This window comes from Rhinolophus sinicus, linkage group LG06 (genome assembly GCF_036562045.2).
Source record: "Rhinolophus sinicus isolate RSC01 linkage group LG06, ASM3656204v1, whole genome shotgun sequence".
NCBI lineage: Eukaryota > Metazoa > Chordata > Mammalia > Chiroptera > Rhinolophidae > Rhinolophus > Rhinolophus sinicus.
In genome coordinates, this window is record NC_133756.1 from 123879000 (window position 1) to 123901962 (window position 22963).

Below are 22963 nucleotides of genomic sequence, written 5' to 3' on the forward strand. Positions count from 1 at the left end.
CCCATAGCGTTTGAGTAGAACTTTGGCAGAATAGAACATAGTGCAATTACCCACCATGCTAACAGAGTGATACAGAAAGCCCAGATCTGCTGTGGAGTGAGGCAGGTGTGGATAAACATGATGATATTACCCACTCCATGGGTTTGGGGACATGACCTGCCTTATGGGTAAAAGAATATCATTTATTTCATCAGGATAAGGAATGGGAAATGCCTCACAGAGGAGGGGAGAGTGGAGTTATCAGTGAGTGGAATTATGTGCTAGAACTGGACACATAGTACCTTTGGAGGCACAGAGAAGAGGTTGACTATCATTTGTGATATGCTTTGAATTGATAGTTTTCCAGGGTGCGCTTTTCACTAACAACCCACCCTGACGCCTTAAATTCCTGCAGTTAGAATCACTCTTTTAGGTCAAGAAGGAAGCCCCTGTTAATGTGCCACTTTGTTTCCTGGGAGTCAGGACTGGACAGCATATAGGTCCATGAACACTTTTTGGGCTTCTTCCAGGTGAACCTTTAAGTTCTGGGGTTTTTGTTGGAGTTTGGTCAGGATTGAAATCACTATGACCTATACCAGTGATTCTTAAACTTTACTGAGCATAAGAAGCACCCAAAGAGTTTTAAAAATCCTAATGCCAGGCCATACACCCAAACCATTAAATCAGAACCTCTGGAGCTGGGACCCAGACACATTTTTAAACTCCCCTTCTCCAAAGTGTTTCCAAAGTGCAAATAAGCTTGAGAGCCAGTGCCTTACACCATTTTTTAAAGTAATATAAAAAAAGTAACTGTATAGTTCTGAGAACACACTAGCATTTTCTGGGGGCTGGTGTCGCGATAGTGGGTCCACCGGGGCAATGACATGTGGGACTTGGAAATACCCATGAACTCATGTGAACTGTGGCAGCCTCCGTCTACAAAAGCCTCTCTGCTGCTATTTTAAGGAAGTGAAAGAGAACTGAAGGGTGTCCTGTTGTAACACAATTCTTGTGGGCCCCAGCCTTCCTCTGCTGGCTTTGCCCTCAGTCTGCTTCTGGCCAGGTTCCTGCGGTGACCAGAGTCTCATATTTGCCAGGGTGGCTTAAGTTCTCCTCACATGTAAAAGTCTTCTGGGCACACTGGTAATTTCAGACCACCAGGGTAATTTGAAAAAAGATGTGTCTTGTGGAGTTTGTCAGGACGCCTGCCGGTAAAAATGTACATACAAAACTGAGGCCAGGGCTGTAGTGACTCCTGCCAGAGTTGGGGACTATGCCAGAGTCCCTGGTGTCGATGCCATCTGAGGCCCACAGGGATTTTAATCAGCTGAACTGAGCAACCAGTCCTTGGAGGCTCAGGCAGGGAAATAACCTAGCAGTACAACGAAAGGGGATTCAGGCTATACACTGAGGGGAAGGCATCCGACGAGCTCTTCCAGGGCCCAGTTCTGCCCAGATTCTAGAATCCATTCCTGTGGTCAGTCATCGCCAAAGCTTTTCCTGGGCCTGTGGAACACCGCCTTGGTGCTGGGCACAGGGAACTGCTTTTTGTCCACAGCAGCTCACCAGTGCCTTTAGTTAGCGTTGACCACTAGAGGGACCTCCACCCCAGGTCGCGGGACTCAAGCGCAGCCGGACCCTAGGGTGCCTCAGAGCCTTCCAAACTGGGGGGGTAGGGAAGTGGTGGGGGGCTCTCAGAGACAAAGAATGACGCTTCCCTCAGGCCAGCCTCAGTTTAGGCGGAATCGCACTGGTCCAGGAACTCCAAACACCCAAAGGTTGCTGCGCTGGGTGTGCCTCTAATCGATTTTTCTATGGCTTCTCTTCCTTTGCAATTCGCGACACAAATTTCCTTTCTGTTCCGCCGTTTTCGTTTCTTTCGACCGGGGAATGGTGCTGAAGGGCCGGAGAAGTCCAGGGGACTGAGAGCTGGGACCCGCAGGGCTGCCGCCTCGGGGTGCGAAGGGTGCGGGAAGGGGAGGTGATAGGAGCGGGGCGTGGTTTTCGGAGAGAGGCGGGTCTTGGGGGACTAGGAGCGCGCTCCAGGGGGCGGGGCCGGGGCTAGGACGGTGGGGGCGAAGGCAGGTTCGAAGGGGCGCGGTTGACAAGACGAGTCTCTGAAGAACCGGAATCTGTGGCGGACCTGTCCCTACCGGCCGCAACGGTGCGGGAGACGGAGCAGGAGCGGCAGAAGGGCGGTCCCAGAGGAAAGAAGGCGGGGAAAGCGGGCTCTCCGGGACAGCCTCCCATGGGTACCCGCCCCCGTCACGTGGGCTCCAGACCCTGGTGCTGCCGCTCGGTCCACTGGTTGGTGGGTCGGTTGGTTGGTGGGTTAGTGGCCTGCAGCTCGGCTATCGGCTCGCAGGTTCGAAGGTGGGAGGGCCACCGGAGCGGCCCGCACACCTGAGCCGCCTGGAGAGGAGCTCTGCACCCAGGTCAGTGGGCTCTCCCCACGCCCTTAGGCCCGCTGCGCGGTCGGGACTGAGAGCCCCCTCAGGGGCATTGCCTGGGAAACGAAGAGCCCCTAGATCCTAGAACCACCCGGGGCATTGCGATCAGTGTCAATATGGGCTCCAGAGCGTGTCCCAGGCGCGACGACGGGGATCCTCCTCTTCCCTGGGCAGAAGACTGGTAGGAGGATATAACTTCTGTGGATTTGCTCCGAATCGCTACCCAATCCTGCCCGGAATGTAGGGACAGTCCGCACCCCACAGGTGCTAGGGTGTCCCTGGTGATGCGTTGAGTGGTCGGTCACCTCAGTTCTGTGTGGTATGTCAGGGCTCTGCTCAGTGAGCTGGAGCAGCGGCGTAATCTCGAGAGTCCAAGGTGGTTGGGAAATTTACTGTCTACCCAAGTAATTTGTGTTCGGCAGAGCATGTGGCCAGAGGCAACGCTTTGGCAGAGACCAGCCCTATACTGTAATTGCATATAGGCCACATGCCTTTGAAACTCTCAAGCCACTGCGTCCCAGTCCGCTGCAAGAAGGTGGGCTGTTCCTCCCGCATGACATCCCGACTCCAGACCCCCCCGGTTTTTCCTCAGATGAAAATAAGATTACATATCTAAAGAACAGAATTTACAAAGTTTGGGTAGGATTGAAACTGGCACTCTAGCCAGTGTTTAATCCTATTAAAAATAAATCCAGAGTTTTATACTTTTACATTTAGAGAAGCTGGATATTTGGTATGGATCCGTCTCCCTTTCCAATTTTGGTCTACTTTCTGTCTTTCTCTTCATCTCTCTCCTTCCTCTCCCTGTTCCTGAATTGATTGTAATGCAAATCTGAAGTGTTTCCAAATTTACATTGCATTTTGTGAAGTTAAATGCCCAATTACAAAAAGGTAGTTGGTTGTAAACATAATTCATCTTTAGCACGTTCAGTCTTTGATTATTATTTGTATATGGAAAACAGAATGCTATTTGATTTAGAGATTATGTATTTTTCTTTTGGGTTTGAGAGAGGCAGCTCATTTGTATTCTGCTTAAATTCATATTCAAGTAACTTTGAAGTGAGTGGTGAGGGAGATGGCGAATCTTTCACTTACTGCATTCATCCATGATTTTATTTAAAACATTGTTATTATTATTCATTTGAGATTTGATGATGTGTCAGTTATTAGTTTATTGCTACAGGTGGACAAACAGTATTATGGTCTCTTCTTTCCTGGGGTAGCTATAGCAGGTGTGCTGACTTTAAAACTAAGTAGAATGAGATAAATGCCACAAAGAGGTAAGAGCAAAGAGTTGTGGGGGTTCCTGTCTTTAGAGCAGGGAAAATCGGGGATAATTTCAAGAAGGGGGTGACATCTGTGTGATGGACCTCAAAGCATTTCTCTCGAGTTTCTCCAGGCAGAAGTGGGTAGTGTGTGACCTGGGCTGTGACAGCTATGTAGCAGGCAAGCACCAGCTACCCTGAGAAGTGGTAAGTTGTCCGACTGGGCTCCTATGGTGAGTGGTAGACATTAAAGTTGGTGAAAAACATGGCCTCAGCGGGCCATGAGGGCCAGGTGCAGAAGTCTGGACTTTGTCTGAAAGTCTGGGAGTCAATAAAGGGTTTTAAGCAGGAGACTGGTAGATGTTTCTTTGAGCTTAATAAAGTCAGGGACCTTCGCCCTTGACCTACCCAACTTCCCTAATCCTAGCCTTGAGTGGAGAAAATCCTGTAAATACTGTGGGATGAATGACCAGGCAACACTTCAGAGCAGAGCGTCTCAACCTTTAACCAGTTTAAGAATCACCTGGGGATCTTGTTCAAATGCAGATTCTGATCGCTCAGGGGTGGGACCTGACATTCTGCATTTCTAACAAGTACTTGGCTGGTGTGACCCCTTCACTATCTATAGCAAGGATTTAGAGCAGTAGTTTGCTAACCTGGCTACGCCTCAGAATTACCTGCGGAGCTTTTAAACTATTCAGATTAAGTGTGTCTGGGATGTTTTTACTAAATTCCCCCAGGTGATTCTGATGAAGGCTGGGTTGGAAGTGCTGTAGTGGGCTCTTGGCAGGGCTGTGGGAAGCAGTAACACAAGGGAAAAAATACTGGGCTGGAGAGCCCAGTTAAGACACTGGAAAATCAATCAGGTTATAAACGATGAGGCCTTATATTGGGCCTGAGACAGTGGGACATCGAGGCAGGAGAGACTCCAGAGAGATAGAATCTATAGGACAAGGGCCAGGGAGTGGGTATTGTCAGTCTGTATACTGACTACACGGGTTCAGTGAGGAGGGAGGAATGATTCTGAGAGAATTCAGCTTTGGAGGAGGAATGATATATACTTTCGAGTGAACATTTGGGGTAAGATTTGAAGTTGTTTTTTACCTGGCCATCAGAATTTTTTTTTCCCTGAAGTACACATCTGTTCATGACGCTCCGCGGCTTAAAATCCTCTGGTGGATCCCTTATTCCACATTATGAGAAGGAAGAGCTAATATGAACAAACTTATGTGGTAATTTAAGCATTTACTAAGTTCCCAGACTGTGCTCCCCCATTCAAGAGGTGACACTCAGGGAATAAGTGATACTGTCACTATTGGGTGTGGGCACAACTAGGCTGAAACTCTTGGCAGCTTTGTGTTTTCCTGAGTCACTACTTTTCCTGCTTCCTCCTTCCTTAGAGCAGTTCCACTTTATGTTTCCTGGCGTCATTCTTTGATTTCAACACTTAATGGCACCTATGTGTCTCAGTTTTCACAGAATCCACAGGTAGCCTCAGAATGGTGGGCTGTATCCTTCATAGACTCCGAAAGCCAGGTCAGCTCTTGTTTGACCTTGAGGATCTTAAAGCGGTCCATTAATATCTCTCCTGCACCAGGTAAATCATCTTCTGGGAGGAGCTGTCCTATAGCCTCTGTTCAGCTTTAGACCCAGATCTCCTCAAGGCCTGACGAGTTCCCAGGGAGCTGCTAACTCTCAGCTTTGTCTTCAGGAAATTTATGATTTCTGTTTAGTGCTTCTAGGTAATTCTAACTTTGGTGCTCCTTGGTAATTCTTACTTTCATTTCCTCTCTCTGTCACATACACAGTTATGCACACTGAGAACTGAGCATTCATTGTGCACTATGCTTTTCTAATCACCACGTTCCATGTTATATAGTAATCTTAACCTCTGTAGCACATCTGTAGAAAGAAAGTCTAGACACAGAGGGGATAGAATTACCTCTCTGAAAGGATAAAGTATAACATCCTTGTATGGCATTCAAGGCTTTGCAGAGGATGGCAACAATTTAGCTTTGCCAGCTGCATCTCTACTGTTCCCCAAACTGAGTAGCTGAATCATTTCTATCCTTTGTGCATCTCTGCCTTTGCATACACTATTTCCTCTTCCTGGAAAGCCCTTTTGTCTCTTCTCTGTAAGATGAATAACTCCTATTAATCCTTCAGGACGCAGATCAAACTCTCGAAACAGCTCACCTTCCACTACCCCAAGTCATGTTTACTTTTTCCTCTAATATTATACATGTAAAGCATCAAATACAAATCTCTGCTATGGTCCGTAGGCTCTTTATTTGCAGGCTCTTTATTTGCATGTCTCTGTCCAGACCTGCAAATTCTGAGCTGCTCTAGGGCTGCTTCAGCCGTTGTGTGAGGCCTACACACGACAGATGTTCAGGAAGAGTTTGTGGCAGGCAAAACCCTTGAGCTAGCTGGGTTTGCAATGTCTGCCTCAGTGAAGGGGGGGAGATGAGGGAAGGAACAGGAGCAGAACCTGAAAGACTGGGGCAAGCCCAATGAGGAGTGGCTCGTGTGGCTACTAGAGTCATAGGGTGGGGTGGGGAGGGGACACTGAGAAAGGTGAGGCTGGAGTCTTAGGGCAGGGAGAGATTGTGGAAGGCCTTGAAAGACTGAAGCTCAAGAATTTAAATTTTATTCCGATGGCTTCGAAGATCTTTGAGTGTGGAGAAGACACATTGAAAACTGTGCTTTAAGAAAGATTCAGGGCTAGGAAGGCCAGGTTGGAGGGAAGAGAAGAACTTCTTGTGAGAATGCGCTGTTGGACTAACCCATTGAGGTAATTTAGGACCTAACCCCAGGCAGTTGCAATAGGGATGGAGAGGAGGAAATGGAGGTGAGGGAGCTTGCCAAGAAATCCTGCAGGATTTGGTGACTGATTGGATTTGAGGGAGAGAGAAAAGGGTCAAGTTGGACACTGACATTTTGTGCTAGTGTGCTGGGAGAAGAATGAGGCAATTGTTGGGAGCATGAGAGAATGGAGAAGCTTCTTGGAAGGGGGAAGGGAAACGAGGGTGGTTGATTTCCTTTGGAATCAGGAGGAAGCCTTGGGTAGTTTCTTACATGTCCCTTATATTTTTATTCGTACACAAGAGAATGGTGAAGCCCAAAGAAAGCTACCCAGGGTCATCCAGCTGCTGGTGGCAGAACCCAGGCCTCCTGGTCCTCTGGCTTGGGGCTCTATCCTTTGGAGCATAGTGGGTTTGGCCAGAGGGGAGCTTCCAGAAGGTCCAGATGAAGATTCCATTAGGCAATGAAAAAGGAGAAAGATACCAGTTTTGGGGTGAATTCAGCCTGTAGAACAGCTAAGGCTGGAGTCTTGTAGGTCATGGACTCAGGGGAAGTGTCTCCTGACAGCCAATGCCAGGGAGGGTGTGATGGCTCATGAGTCCTCCTTTCTGTCTTGGGGCCTGGCTGTAAGTAGGCTGATGGGAAGTGGGGACAGCTTTTATGGTGTCGGCACTCCCACTTGTTAGTGCTCAGTGTGGGTGCATGTGTAGTAAATGGTTTTTCTGGGACTACAACCACCAATCTGTCTGTTCCATGGAAAGATGTATTCTAAGACCCAAACACCTTTTTTTTTGCACAAACTTTAGGGACACATCCTGCCAATCCTGAGATGTTGTCTGTGTAGGGTTGGAGTGGGGGTGGTAGAGGGCAACCAGCCCTGAGGACCTCCTCCAAGCAGGGGCCAGTGTCCGGGGTCCAGATGGTTAGGGGAGGGCCAGAGCTGTCAGGTGAGGAGGACCTTATCTAGAATTTTCACTGCTGCCAAGAGACTGAGACTCAGTGGCCCTAAGGCTGGATTTCCTTCCCTCTTCACCCCGCCTTTCCATACCTCTCCATTCAGCCGGGCTCTTCAGCTTCCAGCCTCCCAGGATGAGTCCTGCCTTTGCCATAGCACAGTGGTCACCTTGGTCTGCTAAGGCAGAGCTGGGTTAATGTACGTAAAACATTTAGATTATTGCCAGGCATGTGGTAATTGCCAAATAAAAACAAAGATACAAGGAATGTCGGGATTCAACTTTGAGGAAAAACTTGTCAAGTTTAGGCTGTTTTGAGCTATGTAGCTATGTCTTGCAAGTTTCTACCTCAGTTTGCTTTGAGTCTCTCTCTCTCTCTCTCTCTCTCTCTCTCTCTCTCTCTCTCTCTCTCTCTCTCTCTCTCTCTCTCTCTCTCTCTCTCTCTCTCTCTCTCTCTCTCGACCAGAATATGTGCATGAGCCTACTCACCCATGGTAAAGTATCGGGGACAACCACAGATGACTGATTTGAGAGGTGAGCTGGTGGAGAGCCTGCTGACTAATCTGCAGGAAGAGATTGTTAACCCAAGTGCAGCTATGGGGAATTAATTGTATCATGGCCCGTCCTCAGGCCTACAGCTGCTGCGATGTCCCCAGGAGGCTGTGTTTTGGGTATAGAGGCATATACCTTCTTTTATTGTGCTTCACTTTGTTGTGCTTCACAGATGTTGTGTTTTTGAAGGCAGGCATTCCACCAGCAGAAAGGTGACAATTAGACAAGTAGCTTTATTGCAATACTCACTTGATTATGGTGGTCTGGAACCGAACCCACAATATCTCCAAGGTATGCCTGTATCTTTTTCCTCTAGGTTGAGGACAGGCACAGGAAAGAGCTGATCCAAATCTCAGGTTGCTGTGCCTGCTTAAAGAATGCCAGTGCTTATTGGTCGCTGGGGGTGTGTTTTAGTGGCTTAGTTAGAACTCCTGCCCAGACTCCCGGGTAAAGACATAAATGCACAGTGACTTGTGTGCATGGGTGGAACGTACCAGTCAGATGTAACTGGCCCTCTCGGCTGGGCAGGGACTGCTCTGCCCTGGAGGTCCACTCCTGTGACTGGGCTGGAGGTGTCCCAAGTAGTCTTAGCAAACTTCTCCCACCTGCTTCCAGGAGAAAGGCTAAGGGAGCCATGCCAGAAGGAACTCCTTGGTTTGACAGTGTGTGTGTGTGTGTGTGTGTGTGTGTGTGTGTGTGTGAGAGAGAGAGAGAGAGAGACAGAGAGAGAGACAGAGAGAGAGACAGAGAGAGAGAGAGAGAGAGAGAGAGAGAGAGAGAGAGAGAGAGAGAGAGAGAGAAGAGAAAAGAGAGAGAGGGAGAGAGGAGAGTTGTATAGGAGCCAATGAGCTGTCGTAGGGACTAAGGGAACAGAGAAGGGCAGAGCCACAGATCAGGCTAGGAAGACCAAAAATTGGTTATCTTTGTTCCCTGCATGCATACATGGCAACTCCTCTCTCTTGAGCACGAGGCCTGGTTTCCCCTGAATCAAAGAGGTTTTCGAATGAATAGCTAGTTCCATGCTAGACTGCTTCATGGAGACAACAGAGGTGAACACCAGGCCCCACAGAAAGCTACCTCCGGAGAGAATGATAAAGTGGAACTTCACTTGGTAGGTTTTACACAGGGCTTGTCTCATCAGATAGGTAGTTTTTCCCATTTTATGGGAAGGAAACGTGCTGGAGAAGTAAAGTGATTTTTTTTTTTTTTTTAAGATTCCAGAATATTATCTTTAATTTATTATCCAAACAGGCACACTTTTGAGAGTGAAAGGAGGTGGACATATGCTGAAGTGGATGGGATCCTGGGATGACAGGACTGTCCCAGGCATACTGGGATGTGTGGTATCAAACTCCAAATTCAATAAGTAACCAGGGCAGGAAAAGGGAGAGGGAACGGGAGAATGGATGGCCGTAGGGGAAGGGGAGACGTTAGAACTTGAATTTGGGTTGGAAAGGCAGATTCTCCTAATTGAACATTTTGCTAAAGCAAAGGAATAGTTCTTAGCTCTGACCCCTAACCTTGACTAGATGTCATGAAAAAGTTGTATTACATAAGCTCTTCCTGTGACCAGCCAAGACATCTGGTTCTTCTATGCAAGGCTGCTCACCCGGTAACAACTACCCTGTGTGTCTGTCTAGGTTTTCGCCGCGCCAGCTCGTTAGAGCTGCACAATGCCTCAGGCTGGGATTATTGTCCTGCTTCTGGACACGAGGAAACTGACTCCTCCTGCGTGCCCTTCCCCATTCTGGCGTGGCAGGCGCAGGTTTTCTCCACCGTGAAGGCTCGGCCTCCCTAATCGCTGTGGACGCTGGTGGTTCTAGAGTGTAGATTGAATCACACAGGCCTCCATTTAAATCCCAGCTCCACACAGACTTACTGGTGCTGCTTTGAGCACGTCTCTACCTCTCTGATCTTTAAGTTCCTCCTCTGTCAAATGGGAACTAGCCTATTTCATTTGGTTGTTGTGAAGATTGGATGCTGCACAGAAAATGTTGGCTACAGTGCTTGGCACGTTGTAAGTAGTCAATAAGTAGTATTATTATCATTTTCATCCTCATCTCAGGAAGCCGGGGGGAAATGCTGTGTCCAGAGGAGTGATTCACGTCATCCAGATGTAAGCCTATTCTGAAATTTGAGAGGGAAGGAACATTCTCTGGGTCTCTAGGTGTGACACAGAAAGGACAGCCATGGTGGGGGTGAGTCGGAAGTCAGGAAGCAAAAGTGTGCGGCAGACGGGGAACAGCCTGGTTTCAGATGGCCAGTCACCTACATTCAGGACAAGGGCAGCAAACAGAGAGAGCTCAGAGCCCTCTCCAGCTCAATGAGACGTGGCAGGGTAAGTGCAAAGTCCTGCCCTCGGGCTCCAAAATCAATTGGTGTGTGTTTCCTACCTGACCATGTGAAAAAGCCCACATACATTGGCTTAGCCTGGCTGCATTACTAGAAGTCCTGGCTTTAGACCTTGCTAGTGAATCATCCCACTTTTCCCTGCACTGGCCAACACTGGCCACACCTGGAGGTGGCACCCTGGCAGTACACTTTGGGAGCAGGTAGAGGAAGGACCCTAAATGCTGCAAAGCTAGAGTTCCTGCCTTGAGAGCTCTGGAAAGACCTGGGGACAGACGGGAAGACACCAGGCTGTGATTGCAATTTTCAGGGGGGTGAGAGAGCTACCATGTTCTATGTTGCTCAGTGGGCAGAGTCGAGGGTCGGTAGTGTAACAGTAGAGGGCACTAAGAGGAGGTAGGTTTTAGTTTGACATGATGTAGAACATTCCAAACACTCAAGCTTGTCTCTAGGGCCCGGCAGCTGTCTTAACGCATGTACGGTATTGGAGTCGATCTGAAGGGGGTTTGTCCAAGCGGGATTGGCTAGAGAGAAGTTTGTGAAATGACAGGGGAGGCAGGATTAGCTGAAAGGTTATGGGTCTGAGTAGAAGTGCTGCAGGATTTGGGGGGATAGTTGGTGGCTTCTGAGCAGAGATGACTCGCAGCAAGTGTAGGAGGGAATGAGGTGGGGAGGCTGGGGAAGGGCAGCCTTAAAACTGTGTAGAAGCTTCTCTGTCCTGTCATAGGCTGAAGTCCCACCAGTAGCAGGGGTTGGGAGAGAGGAAAGGCTCTGAGGAAATGCCTCTGTGGGCTGAAACTGAGGCTATGAGCCCAAAGAAGTAACTGTACCCTGTGTATTCTCTGCCGGTGCCCACCTTGGCCCAACCATTGCCTGGGGCATGAAACCTCTTACAGACTCATTGGCGACCCCTCGAAGATATTGAGAACACAGCGTCCTGGTACCTGAAGAACCAGGGCCATGTGGTCTGAGGCACTGGGCTCACAGCATCCAAGACTGGGAATACTGACTGTCTGCAGCCTGGGCCTCGGAGCAAGCTTCCAGCCCCATGAGGTGGGGAAGGGCTGTGGGCAGCAGGGCCTTATTCAAGGAGGCTGAGGTTTTGGGTGGGGTGTCTGTGTGGGGGATGGAGAGTGCTGTGGTTAAGCAACGTGGATGTGTGAAGGGCACGCTGTCCTGGCCTGGGTGGCAGGGAAGGGAGGGAGCCTGGTAAGAAGGTAAGAACGGAGGCCACGGCAGCCCCAAGGTCAGAATTGGCCCACTGAATCTAGGGAAATGCTCACCCTGTTAGGAGCAGTGGTAGAGCATAATTCTTAAGGACTCTGGAATCAATAGATTTGTGACCTCATTTATTACATCACTCACCAAATGATTTTTGACCATCCTCTGCGCTGAGAACTGTGATGGTGGGAGCAACAGATGAATAAAATATGTCCCCTACCTGAATGGAATTTAAGCAACATACCCCTTACTCAAACTCGGCAGCGATAACCACAGAGAAAATACAGTGAACATTCAGAGAAAAGAGAGTTTGGGGCAGCTGGCTTGCTGAGGAGATGGCATTTGAGGTATGTCTTGAAGGAAAGAAATGGACCAGAGACACCCCTTTCTGTGGGAGTGAAGGGCATTTCTAGCAGAGGGAGCAGCAATGTGGAAAGAAAGGCCTGAGATGGTAAATTATGGGGCATATGTGGAAAACAGCCAGTGGTTTGGTTTGGCTAGAACTGAGGAGTAAGTGAGGTTAAATATGGAACCAGGAATTGAAGTTATCATCTATTAAGTGCCCACCATGCATCCCGCAAAGATGACTCTTATATCTCACAAGAGCATTTCAGGGCTTTAATTGAGGAGGAAACTGACTCAGGATAAGTGACTTTCCCACGGTTCCTTATTTGGCGATTGGCTGACGTAAGATTTTGCACGGTCTACCCAATCCCTAAACCCGTGTTCTTTCCATCCTATCTTGCCACCATGTTGAGAGTCAAGATTATTTCATCTTAAGTTTGCTGTGAAGATCAGCTCTTCATGCTGAGGCAGGAAGATGGTCAGTGTGCGCATGTCAGACATTAACCTTTGAGAAGCACTTGGTGGATGTGGCCAGATGGTTATGACACACCTGGCCCCAATACATATGTGTGTGTGCACACATACGCGTATCTAGGAAGTAAGTCTAGTACATAGTAGAAAGTTGCATTCTTGTTCGTGGTGTCACAGAAACTGCTACTCCCTGAACACTGTAGGCAATTGCTGATTTCTTGGCTGAATTCCTCTATTTTCGCTCCCACTCAGTAAAGTATATTAGAATGGGGCAAGATAATCCAGAATCTTCTCTAGTTTATACAAAAAGATTCTTGGCTTTAGCTACTTTATCTTTGGTAACAGGTTCCTTACAACCCACCTCACCTGCTGTGGACTCGAGGGTGTCAGATGTAGAGGGATGGTAAGCAAGATGGTACTCTGGAGTGGGTGGGAAGGGTGGGGTGAGGGATGAGAGCCAGAGAAACCTGGCCAGTGACCAAGGTGGGGTTGTGGAGGTAAAGAGGAGGGGCCCACAAAATTCAGTAAGCATTTGCTGGGAGACTGCCCAAGCAGGGACGTGGAGTGGGTGCTGGGTACCTGCGTGAAAGGAGGGCATTGTTTCCATGGTAACATGTTCAGGCTCTGAGCAGATGGGTGCTGGTGGTGGCTGCCTGCTAAAGTTGGGCTTCTTTCTTATCCTGTGTTCTGAGAGTTAGCCAGTCCTTACTGCCGAACAGGTCTGCCCATGGCCCCACGCTTTGTCCAGCCTGGCCTCCCTCCTGGAGCTCAGAAACTAGATGCAGCCCTGGCAGCCACACCTTGCTTCTGTCCTCAGGGTGGAACTGGGGTCCTTCAACCTTCCTAATGGGTAGTTTCCCTCAGCCCAGAGAGAAACCACCTAGGAAGCTGGGGAGCTAGATAGGGTAGTATCTGGGCTGCAGTGACTCCTGATCTCGTAACAGGGGACTTCGGGTGGGACAGAGCGCTGTCTCCATGTCCTGCCTACTAATCTTGAGTACTTTGAAAACTTAAGAACTCCAGAATCACAAATCCAGTCCTCAGATGTGATGATTACTTACTGTTTGAAAGAGAATTTTAAATAAACTAGTGACAATTAGATGAGGAATGGCGTTCGTGAGAAGGATCCTGCAGGCTACATGGGAATGCACCTCGTTGCATCGCTGTTACACACTGTGTGGAAACATTCCCTCAGTCACTCCAGCAGTGCTTGCCTGCCTGGCTCTGGGTGTCCTGTAAGAGTGTGATGTCTACTAGGAGCGATTGTAGGGCTTCTCTGGGACACCAGCACAACTTGGCCGTGGTCTCAAGGTTACCTCTGAGTTAAATAGGCTTTCCCAGTGCAAGTGCCCGGGGCCAGAGACCTGCTCCCAGGCTGAAGCCCTTCATGAATGTTGTCAAGATCGGGCCCTTCCTCTCCCCAATCCCTAGGGCCCAGCTTCAGCTACAACCTCTATGTTTGGGGGTCTCCCAAATCCATCTCCCCAACTCTGATTTCTCTGCCAGGTGCCTGCCCTCAGATGGCCCTTGATCATCATAAAATCTACTCACTGTCCCTAAGCCAGGTGCCTGGTGAGACAGGCGAAATGACTGAGGAAGACACCAAAGAGTTGTAAGAGCCTGGTGGCCCAGCCTTCCTGACAGACACTGCTGGAGAGACACAGCTCGGAGCATGTGCTCTGTGTTCCCCAGGGTCTGCCTAATTGGGGGCCAGCTCCAAGAGGTTTGGCAACTTCTTAAAGTCATATATTTTTTTCCCCTCTGATCTCAACATTTAGGCCCCGATAAGAGGTCTTGGCTAAATCCATCTTCTGGAATAGTATAGTTAGGGATATGTTCTCTGAGAGGAGAGGCCGGGTGTTGCATATTTACTGGCCAGGCACTGAGCGGGTCCTTTACTCTATCCTCTCTCCTAACCTCACCAGCTCTGTGAGGCAGGTATTCTTATCTCCATTTACCTGAGAGGTTAGTGTATATTATTATTCAAGGCCAAAAACTCACCCAACTCTAAGTGGTAGAGCAGGATTTAAGCCCAAGTCAGTCTGCCTGCCTCCTGCTCCTCTCCTCCCTCAGGGGAATGAGAAGTCAGCTGAAGGAAGTTTAGGGTTAGACTGGACTGGGGTGTGGGGACTCTGGTGTCCATCCTGCCTTCCCTTCTATGGCTTTTTTGAATCACACGGACTTTTCCATATTTTACTTTGAGTCTGAGAAACCATTCTGGAAGGTCCAATGGGAAAACAATGGCCCAGCTTTATGGACAAGAAGAGGTGGAAAAGGTGAGAGAGGCCCCAGGAGATTTCGCAGATGCTCCCACTCCCCTGGGGTGAGACTGGCAAGACCTCTTGGGCCCCCAGGGAGGGGAGACCTAGTGCAGTGTAATTCTCCAGCCAGCTTGTCTTTCGTCGGCAGGAGTATATATACAAATGGGGGATTCCTGGATCACTTTTCCTGGGAAACTCCCAGAACCACTCTGGCCTAAGTGCTCTTAGGGGAGGGAAGTGATCTTAGTGACAAGTGTCTTGTGACTGGTGAGCTGAGGTTAGGAGCCCAGTCCTGCCCCTCCCTCCCTTCAGTATACTCTGGAGTTGTTGGCTTGTGGAGAAGACGGCCGGGCCCAGAGCTCTTAGCTCCTTGAAAGCAGCTTGAAAGTTGGTCAGGCTGGGGGTTCTTGGGGTTTCCTCCTTGTAGCATGCTAGAGTCTGACCTCACTAAATGGTCTTGGTCCCAGGTGCGACAGCCTCAGAACTGACTTACAGAGAAAATAAAGGACTCCTAGGAACTGTCCTTACCTGAGTGCTGTTTAAGATTTGCAGATGGGAAGCAAAGTCTCCCTTAGACTGAGAAGGAAGGGGCACCAGTGGATGAGAACAGAGGCCCACGGTCTGGAGAGGAGTTCTGCCTTCTTCCGATCATCTTGTCCAGCCGTGTGTCTAAGACAGATGGGGTGTGTGGTAGTTTGCTGGGGCTGCCATAGCAAAGTGCCACAGACTGGGTGGATTAAACAACAGAAATTTATTTTCTCGATTTTGGAGGCTACAAGTCCAAGATCAAAGTGTCGGTAGGGTTGGTTTTTTCTGAGGCCTCTCGCTTTAGCTTACGGATGGCCAACTGCTCCCTGTGTCTTCACGTGGTCTTCCCTCTGTACCTATCTTTGTCCTTGTAAAGGCACCAGTCATATTGGATTAGAGCTCACACTAACGACCTCCTTTTACCTTGATTACCTCTTCAAAGATCGCCTTTCTAAATATAGTCATATTCTGAGGTAGTAGGGGTTGGGCCTTCAGCATATGAATTCGGGGAAGGAGGACATGATTTAGCCTATAACCAGATATTTCCAAAATCCTCATTGGACAAGACTCAGTGTCATGGTGAGGGAGGGAGAGGCACTCACTGCTGGTCCTGCCAAGGGACCAGGAGAGGAAGGGGGATTCAGCCCAGCCAGTGGGGGAAGCTGGATTGGCCTTGTCCAAACTCTCAGCCCAGGAAAGTCCAGGCCAAGCTGTTCCCTTGTAGTCTGGGCCCTCTGGCAGCAGTGGGGTCTGTGTGGTGTCTTCATCTGGCTCCCATGTGGCCCTCAGCCCTCCAGTGAAGCCCGAGATGCTAATACCCTGCTAACAACATCTCGCGCAGACCTGCAGAGGAAGCCCCCTTCTCTAACCGAGGTCGGAGCCAGGTTGTTGTTGCCAGTGCACACGGCCTGTCTTTGAAGAAATTCTTTGGTGTTCTATTGGCTTAACTGTGTTTTAATGCAAAAGGAAAACTATTGCATTGATTCAAAATTAAACTGTTGAGCAAATGTTGAAATGAAGGTTCGAAATACAGAATACATTTTGATTACTTCAATTAGAATTTGCCTAGAGCCTGCCAAATTCTGGGGCCTGTGCTCCTCCCCAGGCAGCTTGGGAACTTGTAGGAGGTGGCTGGCTGCAGGCTCAAGTTATACAGGAGGCCCTGCACACTCTAGATGATAGAGAAAACTTGCCAATTCAGATCTGTTTTTTTCTCTTGTTGCTTAGTGTTCTAAAATAATAGAAGAGAAAATGAGGAGAAAGAAAATAATGAGGAGAAATGACTGGTTTTATGATCTGTTGGGGGAAGTTACATCCTCTTCCCCTGTTGGTCCTTTGGGAGTATAATTGCATTCATCTATTATGTCTCTTGCTCATGCCAGGCCCAAGCATGGCCAAGTTTCCCTTATGGCAGAGGCTGCCTTCTCTGACTATCAGGCTACCAAGAGAGGGGTCTCCAGTGTGGAGAGAGTGAGGTGGGAGAGGCTGTTGTGGACAATTCCTCACCCTTATTTCAGAAAGCTCACCAACGTGTCCATCTGTCTCTGTCTCTGTCTCTCACTCACTCACACACACATGCCCCTTCTCCCTTTGCTCTCCACTCAGGTTCACACACCTTTAACATTTTGTGTCAGCCAGTGTTTATGAGTATCCACCTGTATCGAGTTCATTGCTGGGCTCTGACGATGGAAAGGTGAATAGCACTCTTACTCTCCAGCATTTTAATTTAGAAGGGGAGACAGATTTTGAGGAATTGTATAAACAGGGCTGTACGTGAGATGATAAAGACGGGTACCAAGTATGGCAGGAGCAGAGTGGAGGCATCCAGAACTTCGCACTGGGAGTAGTGGTGTTGGGAAAGGCTTCCTGGGGTTGGTGCATTTGGATAAAGCCTTAGCATGGGTGGGATCTAAAAGTCTAGATGGAATAAAGCATCCCAAACAGACAAAATAGAGAAAACTGGAGACTCTTTCTGGATTTAGGAGCAGGACATGGCAGCACCTGAGAACACGGTAAGAAGTGCAGCTGGGAGGGTGGACCTTATTGGAGAAGTTGATGGCTAAGCTATAAATGCAGCTTTGTTCCTGAAACAGTGGGGAGCCGTGGAAAGTTTGGGAGCAGAGAAGTAATGTCATGAGCTTTATGAAACACAACCTGTCTGCACTGGGCAAGATGGGTTGAAGAAGAGTCAGCTAGAAGAAGCCGAGAGGAGGCAGCTTTGGCAATCCAGGTGAGAGATGATGAAGGTCCGAACGACGCTGAGATGAGAGTTTGGTTAGATGTTAAGGACCTTCAGGGGGTCTGAATGACACTGTTCAAAAAACACTGTATCCGTCATCAGGAATTTAGGTTCAAATCTCAGTTCTGCTGGTCCCTAGCAAGGGAAGGTGGGATCCTATGCCTCCCTTTGGAAAAGCCCAGTTCCCTAAGTGGTGTTTTTTGTTTTGTTTTTTATCTTTTACTATAAAAAAATTCAAGCATACACAAAAGAAGAACAAATGGTGTAATGAAACTCATTACCCATCACCCAGCTTCAACAATACGCCCTTACTAGTTCTATTATTTAGATGGTGGTTATTTTATTTTATTTTATTTTTAATTTTATTGGGTAACAGTGTGTTTTTTTTCAGGACCCATCAACTCCAAGTCAAGTCGTTGTCTTTAATCTAGTTGTGGAGGGCGCAGCTCACTGGCTTATGTGGGAATCGAACCTGCAACCTTGCTGTTAAGAGCACACACTCTAACCAACTAAGCTAACTGGCTGCCCCTACTTAGGTGGTGGTTATTGAGATGAAACTTTTTGGAAGTATTCAAGTTGCCTTTGAAGCATTTCTCTGGATCTGTCTGTCTTCAGGTTGAGGAAGTGAAATAACTTGATGTCCATTTGTTCCTTCCTGGAAGTAAATTTTTGTGCGTGTACGGGTGCATGCATGTGTTCTTTGCTGTAAGAAGGAGGATGAGGGTAGCTTTCTTTGAAGGATGTGCTCTTTCTTTGAAGGAATTCAGGAAACACACTGCCCACTGGTTTCTGTCAGCAGGGTAAGGTTCTGTCTGCCTTGGGGGGCAGGTAGGGTGTGCACAGGGCAGAGAATGGAGGTAAGCACTGATTGGAATGGTGGTTTGCAGGGTCAGACCCTCCTTGTCCATTCATTGAAGGGTGCTTGTGGCCTGGGAGCCTGATTCATGCTGACCGAACTGACAAGGCTTGTTTATAAACCAGACACCAATGGACTAATTCACTTTGGCAGGCTTTGTCCACTGGCCACAACATAAATGTCTGTCCTCCCAGATCGCCTTCCTGGCATTACCTTACCTGGGAAAGTGAATTACAGGGTCATGTGCAGGTTGCTGAGGAGCCAGTCTCCCAGACAGGGGCGCCATGTGGATGGTAGGGCTATCACCCAGCATGCTGTGGGGCCTCCTTGCTAGTGATCAGTACTCGACCCCCAGTGATTGCTTAAAGGTCATCAGTGTGCCACACAGAACCACACTGACCTGTCATTCTGTGAGCACTGTCACTTTACCCTTTACTGAAAGTGACACAAACTGGGTGGGGGATGTAGTAATTATTTTCACCACTTATATGCCCTCTGAGTTTGGCACTGATTAAAAAATAAGAGCAGGAGTCAGAGAGAAAGAGACCAAGATATTTGCTCTAGGGCTAATAAAGGTGTTTAGAGAATGTGGCCAGTAGGGTTTGAATGCATCCCTTTGCTGAGCTAGCATACCCACTGCTATCATGGACCTCTTCCTGGGGAAGGCCACTTTTCTCTGGCAAGGTGGCTCTAGGAAAAGAGAGGGAAGGATGGGGCTGGACTGCACATGCTCAGTTCCTTCTCTCATTCCCACCAATCAGATTCTTAGCTGCTCCAGGTGAAGAGGTCCTGAAAAACGATAATGTCTGTGTCCTCTCGTGGCCCCATTATATCCCCATGGCACCATGAAACAAATTAAATGAAGGTGTGAGCACGTGTTGTGGGCCTCAGCAGAAATTTTCTAGGACAGGTAAGTGTGGGGATGCTGTCATAAAGGAAGGAGAATTGTCTGGACCTTGAAGAGTTAGTTTTTATGCGCAGAGACTGGAGAGGGGACCTTAGCTTGAGGGGACAGCATGAGAAGGCACAGCAAAATGTGAAAGCACTCCTGTGGCTGGAGTACCGGGAACTCAGAAGACTGTGGTTGGAGGTACCCAGGCTTGGTGAGGAAGTGCTGCATAGTGGTTAAGAACATAACCTTGGAGTCCAATAGTCAGAGTTCAAATCCCATCTCTACTGCTTCCTAGATGTGTGATTTGAGCAAGTCACTTAACATCTCCAAGCTTCAGTTTCCTTGTCTGTAAAATTTGAATAATAATAGTTATGCGTATTCAGATAGGAGATACATATAAACACTTAATTCAGCGCAGGACGAGTGCTTAATAAATGGCAGCCATAATTATTGCCATCATGAGTCCAGGACTAAGAAATGCCTTGGATGCCAGATCATGAATTTAGGCTTCTGTGGGAGAGGCCAGGTATTGCTCAGGTGAGAGGAGGCGCTCGGTGCCTAGGTCCTGAATACCCAAACACAGGCTAAGGCAGCTGGAGTGGAGGGGTGAGAGGGAGAAGAGTGTCCTTGTAGGGAACCATCCACAGATACCTGTCCACTGTTTGAAAGTGAGGGAGAGGTCCCCGGGGGTTCAGGGTGTACAGTTCGAGAAGGCCAAGGAGCTACCAAGAGAAGTCAGGACGATGCTGAGAGTTTCTGAGAATGCTGAATCTCAGTGGCTGCAAAGAAATAGCCAGTGAGCTAATGAGTATTTGGATATTTTGGTCCGCAGCTCAAAAAAGCAGTGTAGTTTTAGGAGTCAGGAACATGGTGATGAAATATGGCTTTTCCAGGGAGAGACAGTAGAAGGAGAAAAGATGAGACTGAGCTCAGAATCTGCCTGGGGAAGTGTGTGGAAGCTGAGCTAGGACATTTAATGAAGGAAGAGGATCTGGAAGAAACCAGAGAATGTTTTGTCCCAAGTGCCAAAGAAAGAGACCGTCTCAGGGGATTCAGCACGGATGAGATGCCAAGGAAAGCAGTCTCAGCTGACACTGACTGACCACTGGTCTCAGTGCTGGGCTTGTATTAACTCATTTAACCTTCACAACCACTTTTGGGGTAGGTACTTTTATTCTTCTTATAGATGCGGAAGCTTAGGCTAGAGGGTAAGCATCTTTATCTTTTTTTTTTTTTTTAAAGATTTTATTGGGGAAGAGGAACAGGACTCTATTGGGAACAGTGTGTACTTCCAGGCCTTTTTTTCCCAAGTCAAGTTGTTGTCCTTTTCAGTCTTAGTTGTGGAGGGCGCAGTTCAACTCCAGGTCCAGTTGCCATTGCTAGTTGCAGGGGGCACAGCCCACCATCCCTTGCGGGAGTCAAACTGGCAACCTTGTGGTTGAGAGGACGCGCTCCAACCAACTGAGACATTCGGGAGCTCAGCGGCAGCTCAGCTCAAGGTGCCGTGTTCAATCTTAGTTGCAGGGGGCGGAGCCCACCATCCCTTGCGGGACTCGAGGAATTGAACTGGCAACCTTGTAGTTGATAGCCCACTGGCCCATGTGGGAATCGAACCGGCAGCCTTCGGAGTTAGGAGCATGGAGCTCTAACTGCCTGAGCCACCGGGCCGGCCCGAGGGTAAGCATCTTGCCCTAGGACACTTAGCAAGTGATTCAGAAATGGGGTTCTAACCCAAGCAGTCTGACCCCCCACCCTAGACTGCCTCTCAAGGAGTAAGAACCAAAGTAGCTCAGTAGATGAGATAGCAGCATCGGTGCCCATAGATGGAAATCTCATTGCAGAAGGTGTCAGAGAAAATGGGAGGTAAGCACTTTGGCAACAAAGTAAAGGAGAAACATGAAATGATAGCTGGGGATGTAGGTCCAAAGGAAGGGTTTTAGGATAGCTGAGGCTTTAATGTTTGTGGATTGAGAGGAAGGAGCAGGAGAGGGGGAGAGATTCAGATTCAGCCAAAAAGGGAATAATTGAGAGGTTGAACCTCAGTGATGAGAGATTAGGGGATCAGATGGCAGAAGGGAAGTTTGGGGTGGAGAGAAAGGGAACTGGGGGATACCATTTCTCACCCAAGAAAGATGCATGGTGGTTTGCTGAGGAGAAGTCTCATAGGAAGGAAACATGAGATTAAAGGTCTGGGTACACAAGTGTCTGATGGAGCTGTATGCATTGTTTAGCATCCTGGAGCAGAAGGAAGAAGACACCTGAGCTTGCCTCCCCAGGCAGGGGGAGAGTCAGGGCAAGTTGTGACCGGAGAGGCAGAACGAGCTGGGGAGCAGTCAGTGCCAGCTGGGGAGGTGGCTGGAGAGAGGTAGGCAGAGTTTCAGGGGATGATCCTGTGTGCTGACTGCCGACAAGCACAGGGCTCACGGGGCCTGGAGTAGAGACGCCCCATCCTCGCTGTCCAGAATGAGGGGGTAGTGAAAGGGAAAACTGAGTTAGAGGAGTGTGGGGCAGGGTTCCTGAGGTAAGCAGGTGGAGGGCAGGCTGCCATTAGCCTGGTTATACTCAGGGAGGGGAGTTCTGAGAGCCCTGCAAGCTCCTCTGAGAAGAATCCTTCCCTCAGGTCCTTGCATCCTTCTCCATTAATACTGGAGAAGAATGGCGGCTTCCAAGTCGCTCCTCTCAGTGTTTCCCATTGCCTGATGGATAAAGGCCAAGTTCTAGGGGTGAGATGAGGTAAGGGACCCTTAACAAGCTGGTCCAAGCCTCATTTGCTGCCATTCATTCCCAGTTCTCTGGCCACACAGAGCTATATGCAGGCACACACATGCATACACGCAGGCGCACACACACACACAGGTTTTTCATACCTTGGAGCCTGCTCTTGACTCCTCTTGCAATGCATTTCTGCCTGCTGCCCATCTGGAGAAATCTCACTTGCTCTGTGAAGCCTTCTAGGGTTGCCCACATGGCCCTCTCACTTCTTCCTACTGCTGCCACGCTCTGAGAACACTGAGCTTCCCTCTCCCGGGCATGCACAGCATGCTGGGTTGTCACCATGCACGTGTCTTTCTCCAGGGCCTGTCTGGTGCCCGGCGCCTGCAATCTTCCCGTTGAATGAATGGATGGTGAGGTGAGCCTTATTACCCACAAAAGGATCAGCAAATGGTCGATTTTTGAAACTCAGCTTGTCTTTGAAACTAACTGCTATGTGATGTTTTACATGTTACTTGCCCATTGAGCTAGTGACATTGTAGAAATGACACTAGCCGTTAGTTGCCATCTGAATTTAATTTTAGAGATGATAGGAATGTCAGGGAAATGATGTTTTTCTTCTCATAAAGGAATACCATGACTGCTTTGAAATTAGATCATTAATTAATCCATGAATTTCTGACGTCTAAATTGGGAAAAGCCAAAGTTTATTGGCTTTGGCTCATGGATCTCAGATAGAGGCTCACGCAACCTTCACATTCTAATTGACATGGATGAGAGATGAAAGATTTTTGGCTCTTGGTAGATAAATAGCTTAGTCTTAACCTTCATTTTTCCCCCCTCCCAGCATCTACTAGCACAGGGTTTTACAGATAATAGGGGACAAATAGTATTTGTTAAATGGATAAACAAATCTTAAAAAAATAATAATAGATTGATATTTGTGGGTCATGCATTTTTATGACAATTGTTTTCTCTGTGTGTGTGTGTGTGTGTGTGTTGTTGTTTTCAAGTAAAATGCGATCTCGTAACAGAGGTGAAGGGGGTTGGCAGTGGGCAGGGTCCCATGATGGTGAGCTAGGCAG

General features: G+C 48.5%; 1 protein-coding gene across 6 annotated transcripts in view; it reads left to right on the forward strand.

Annotated features, from left to right (window-relative positions):
• Positions 1–2124: 2124 nt before the first annotated feature.
• PPFIBP2 (PPFIA binding protein 2) overlaps positions 2125–22963 on the forward strand; it is a 123670-nt gene continuing 102831 nt past the window's right edge. For 2 of the 6 annotated variants that reach the window (XM_019728223.2, XM_074335936.1), the window contains exon 1: positions 2238–2414. The gene's annotated coding sequence lies outside the window, so the exon portion shown is untranslated. Of the gene's footprint in view, positions 2144–2234; positions 2415–22963 lie in introns of those variants that run through there. The other 4 variants (XM_074335935.1, XM_019728175.2, XM_019728190.2 and 1 more) reach the window with 4 other exon arrangements.